Below are 6,000 nucleotides of genomic sequence, written 5' to 3' on the forward strand. Positions count from 1 at the left end.
TTGGTTAAGGAATTGGTAATTTCCTTCGGCACACAGAGTTTGAAACTCGCCTCCACCATATGAAACCAAAGGATGTTATCATTACTGTTATAGGCCGGGATCTTTACAGCTGTAGCTTCCATGGGTTTTCTTCTTTTTTCTGGTGAAGGAGCTGTTCCGCGAGAGAGGTCAGGGAAAGTTCTTCTTTTCGTGGGTGGCTCGTCCCTTGCATCTTTTTTTTTTTCTTTACATCTGTTTGGATGGAGGTATCAGGTTTCGTTCCGGTTAGCAATGGAAGACTAAGTATGGAAGACTCCATGTTGCAAATGATCCGTAATTATGCCACGGATCGCTTAAGTAATCTGGGAATGTTCCGCGGGTAACTTGAGTGATGTAGAACCGCACCGGGGGGCCCGCTGAAGTGCTCTAAAACGTAAAACTGTGCCACGTTTCACTCAAGGGATATCTAAATGTGCCACGGATCGTTTAAATGTTCTGGAACTGTGTCGCGGGTTACTTAAGTGATTTTTGAATGTGCCACGGGTTTACTTCAGTGATCCAAAAATGTGCCAGGGCCACTTAAATGCTCTGGCATTGTGCCACGGGTTATTTAAGCGATCTGTAAATGTGCCGCTTAGTTCATTTTCACAAAATTGGGTTTAAGGAGGCAAGCCACATCAGATAACCTTCAGGCCCACATTTTTATTTATTATCGATTAACGTTGTAGCGATGTTTTGCTGCATATACAAATGCCGTATCGTATGCAGGATTTTCTCATGGGGGGCATTCAACATTTTTTTCTTCCGAAAGGGGTTTCAAAGAAGTTTCAATTGTACGATTTTCACCCTTATACGACGTTTTGACGTGGCCTCTTGAACGTTGTATAAACGAGGCTCCATTTGTGGTAACGAATCTGTAGAATGGGAGAATATAACCTCATGCAAGTTCGAAAGTAAAGCTTTTTCTTTTTCTCTGTCTTAGGATTACTATTTAGGATTTTATAGTCAGAAAAGTGATAAGAATCCGACGCCATGAATCTCGATTGGCGATTCCAAGGAAGAGAGGCAGGCTGGTGGGGGCACAGAATGCAAAGGAACAATTTAATACTTCCGAATCTTTGAAAAAAGACCTCATAAAAATCCTCATGTAGGTCTTGAGAGTTTTGGGAATACCAATTCCCAGGAAGTCATCTTGACTGTTGTTGTCTGATTCTGAAGGACTTGTGTGCGAGAATAGGAAAACAGAAATAAAGGAGCCAACAAGAATATTGTTTGTCTCCTACTGGTCGATTATCCAATATTTTCTCTGAATTATTTTAGAGTACCCGTTCTCAACAGAAATAAAAATAAAAAATTTCTTCAGGTGAAACAGTAACAAGAAAATTTTTCAAGCTACCAGGGTTCCGCCCTTTTTGATTCCGCGGAACACCAAAAAAGCTTTCGTGGAACTCTACGGTTCTGCGGAACACCGGTTGGAAAACCCTGCTGTAGGGGACTTATCAATAGGTAGAATGTTAGTTCAGGTGCTCAATAACTATCTGTTTAGACCGCCAAGCTGCGCCATGCGCCAAAACCCTCCTACTGCGTGGGAGTAGAGGAGAGTTGCTGCCTTAGCACGAGAGAAAGCGCACGGGCCTTCCGTCGCTCTCTTGAGTGATGTTTATACCATAAGAATAAAGTTGTTTAAGTTTTCAAAGCCTTATTCAGATACAGTCCACTTGCTAGAGCAGAGTAAAAACATTTTTGGTCAACATCTTCGCTGGAGAAATCAAAATTAAGATGACCAGACAACACTCAACCGCACTCGCGGTGCGATCAAAAGGAGGATTACACGAGTCCTGTCGGTATTACAAAACATCGATGAATTGAGTGAAGAAACTGATGTTGTGCTGTTACAACAATTAGTGAAAATAGAGGATATTCGAACGAGCATCGATGAACTCCTATAGCAGGATACGCCGCCTTGCCCGCGGACGCACAACTAGATGATGTCTTTGACCAAATCGAGGAGATGGAGGCGAACACTAGAGCAGTCAAGGTTTCTAGAATATATATATGAATAGAGCAGTGTTTCCCAAAGTGGGCGATGGGACTATTCAAGGGGGCGATACGAGCTACAGACGCGATTGGGGGGCTACGAATGGGCATAAGGGGGCGATGGGAGGACGAGAGGAAAAAATAAGTTTTCGAAGACTGGGACCCTTTTCCGAAGAAAGCCTTCGTAAATATCCGTGCCTATGGGCGAAAAAAAAAAACTAAGAATATTTGCACACAGTAGTTTTACTCATTTTATCTGTTAAGAAAGCAGAGCTAAAGTGTCCCCCCCCCCCCTGAATATGCGCTGTACATTCCAGTTGTATTGTAACTGTAATTGATCGATAAAGCCTTCTGTCGCAGATTTCAACACCATCTGGGAATGACTGGTTTTGCTAATGACTATTCATTATTGGAGCTATCGTCTCCCAAAAAAGTGCAGCTGGTTTCAGGGCCCCGAGAGAGAGACGATTCTCCTCATTTCTTTTTTCACCTCATAAATTCAATACAGATTGTGGCCCGAAAAGAGCCTAGCCTCGGGACCCTGAGGCAGGATGCGGGTGGGGGCATAATTTTAGCATCACTGTTCATTCACCTACTGGGGTTTTTTTATAAAAGAACCGCTTGGGAACAGACACAAACATCAATGGTCAACAGCTCGTCACGACACCACTAGGAACCCCGACGCTCACTTTGAGGAACTTTGTAATAGAAAATTTTTGTAATGTATTCGTTCAAATTCGTGAATTACTTAAACCCAAAGATAACGTGTGTGGAAGTACCAAAATATGAATTACAGACGAGCAGTCTTGAACTTTCGTGCAAAAAAGTCACATATCTTAAGTGTTTGTTACACAACGGATGGACCCATTTCATGGTTCAAACATGCATATCAGCTTCAGCCACCTCGTTGGGCGATTTGCCTCTTAAGGTCTTTGTGTTTGTATTTGTAATTCTTTGTGTTTGTATTTGTAATTTCGATGGTGTCCGAAAAGAAATTAATGTAATGCGGAAGAAGATGTTTGTTGAATCCACGCCGTAAGTACGATAATGTATTTTTTTTTCATCAAAATTTTGATATTACTAAATCCTCTTATATTGACCGATTTTCATGACTTAAGTAAGCCCCACTTGGGCAGTACTATCTATCAGAGGCGCCGACATGAAAAAAATATTGTGGGGGGGGGGGGAAGGAAGGCATAAAGTTGCTTGTCGTCCCGTATACACGAGACTCAAGCGTGTACGCAGGACAGAGAGAACGTGCATTGCATTTAATTTTTAGAAATTAATTGGGGGGGGGGTGGGCTCAGTATCCCCTTAAAAATTGTATTGGGAGAGGGGCTCAAAGGGCCTCAGCTTTCTTGGTTTCCGTGCCTATGCTATCTATTAATGCTTATCAAGAGCGCTATCCGTAACCGCGCTGATTATGACAATAAAGATAAAAGAGAAATTTTGGTACTATCTCCGAAAACAAGCGTCGTTTCTCCTTCGAATATTGCGAAGAATATATGGATGGGGGCGGGGGTATACACGCTCCTTCAGCATCGGATGATAGAAATTTCTTCTCGCGATGGTGTCGGTTTAGTAGAAAATTTATTAGAATTTATTTTTTTAACTTGAATTTTTATTTTTACGGTGACTTATGTAGTGTTTTTCCTTGAAAGAAAACGATGCATTTTCATACGACCTTTGAAGAGTGATTCTACTCAATTCGAAATTCATTCTATATCGACTCATTCTTAAGTATAGTATTATATTAATAGTATGATGGAATTACCGTTTTAGCAATGTAGAACGCAAAAAACCAACGATATTCGTTAAAAATACACGGAAATAAACGCCAATGAATTTCCGGGTATTTTTAGTGAACATCGTTGGTTTTTTTGCATTCTATATTAATAGTATTACTCAATTATATAATCAATCATCTCTCTGAAAGGATTTTTTTTATTGTATTTTTACGTTTAATTAGCGTGGTTTCATCCGAATTTTTTTCCTTTTAATATGTTTGAGCTGAAAGGGTTGAATTTCATTACAATCTTAACGAGATTTCAGATATGTTCATAAAACAATGGTAAATATTTAGAATCATTATCTCATTCGGAATTATATGTAGAAGAAAACAAAGAGGGAGAGAGTCAATTGCAATCCCCCGATGCTTGCCAGTTTTAATCAAGAAAGAAGTGAGAGACTTGCGCTTGAAATAATGTAAAATTACATTTTCTTAAAATATGGACCTATATAATATCGCAGTAACTCTGGCGATTTGAAAAATAACTGGCAGCTAACCGGAGCCCGACTTAGACACGAACAGGTCCTGGGCAAGGCAGGAATTGGGGCTTCCGTGACTTGAGTCCAAATATTTTGTTTACCCAGTGATCGAGTTCGTTTCAGAACTTACTTGGTTAACCAAACCAAAAACACCAATGAATGTCTCACGAGCTCCCAAGATCGATAATTTCAAAAATGAATTTATTTTAACGATTAAATTTTGAATTTTTTGTACAAACTTTATTGTTGAACATTTATTAGTGTTATTGCTCATCGAAATGAATAATTATGTATCACATTTTATTAAGTGACCAATTTTGCTTATATGAGCAAAGTAGGCCGTGGGCAGAATGACCACGCGATGGACTCACTTGATTCTGACCACAGTTTCTGACTTGAATTGATGTATTTTTCCCGATGTGCTTATAATTTGGTAATCAACCCAAGTGGGATACCCGGTCTGCGTTGATAGTGGTTGTATTCATCCTTTGACGACGGCACCCGTAGTGTAACGAAATGCTTTGAGAATTCATAGCGTTTTCCTCCCTATTTGCCTTTATCGTAGGTTCTTTCTTTAATTTACGAGGGAAAGGATTATTACAATTCTAAATTGTAAATGTATTTAATTCCAAATGTACAAGATTGGTAAATATCCAATCTACAATTCAAAGAAAAAACTAGAATAATAGTTAATAATAATAAGTTAAATGTAGTTTAAATTGTTTCAAGAATGTGTAAGGTGCAGTTGGTAATAGCGAAAGGGGGCGTGTGGAGAGAGATTAAAATAATATTTATTTTTTATGTAACGTGATCATGACGTATTCCCAAGAGATCCTTACAATCTCCAATGAAATAAATAATCTGTACTGAATGAAATAACAATTTTCGATACTTTTCTTTTCGATCTCCAACAATAACACAATTATCACATTTACAAGAAAAATTGACAGAAATAGCATTAAAAGACAGTCTGACGTTCAAATTTCAAGATGGCTATTAATTTTTCTGGCTGAAATAACAAATACTGTACCTGGAATTTATGGAGATATACAGTGGAATCTTCCATAACGGACACTCCCCGTTTTTAGTGAGCCCCTCCAGTTATCAAACACTTTTTGAATTACGTCAACGGGACTCCGGACTCCCGTTGAGACTGATTATTTTACTAATTTTACTATCCATTATCGGACACTCCTCGTTAGCGGCGAAAATTTTCGGTCCCGTGAGTCAGTGCCGTCTTAACGCATGGGCTCCTGAAAAAAAGAGGGGGGCCCAGAAAAACGAGAAGTAGTTTAATTTTTTGAGAAGTTTCCAGGTAGGGCCTCAGAAAAATCACTTGGCGGGGGGGGGGGGGAGAGGGTGTCCATGATGCTCTTAAGACGGCCCTATCGTGAGTGTCCGTTATTGAGAGGTACTAATGTAGCTGAACATTTTTCATGTGCGAGACGTTTCAATGCAGTCACAAATCTTTCGACAAAAATCGAAATCACCTACAGATATTCAATTGTGAGGGTTTGAGAACTCTGCTTAGTAAAACCAAGCAACAATCATCACACTTGGAAAACATCTATTAATAATAAAATTATTTTTATTAAAACTAAGTAACAATTGTAGTTTTGCGTCTGTATTTTTTAATAATTTTAACGTTAATGGATATTTTTTGTGTGATGCGAATATTACTTTGACCACAATAAATGCAACTAAATGCATATGTTT

The sequence above is a fragment of the Pholcus phalangioides genome, unplaced genomic scaffold (genome assembly GCF_987345545.1).
Source record: "Pholcus phalangioides strain wild (caught in Gottingen) unplaced genomic scaffold, Ppha-v1.0 ptg000007l_1, whole genome shotgun sequence".
Lineage (NCBI taxonomy): Eukaryota > Metazoa > Arthropoda > Arachnida > Araneae > Pholcidae > Pholcus > Pholcus phalangioides.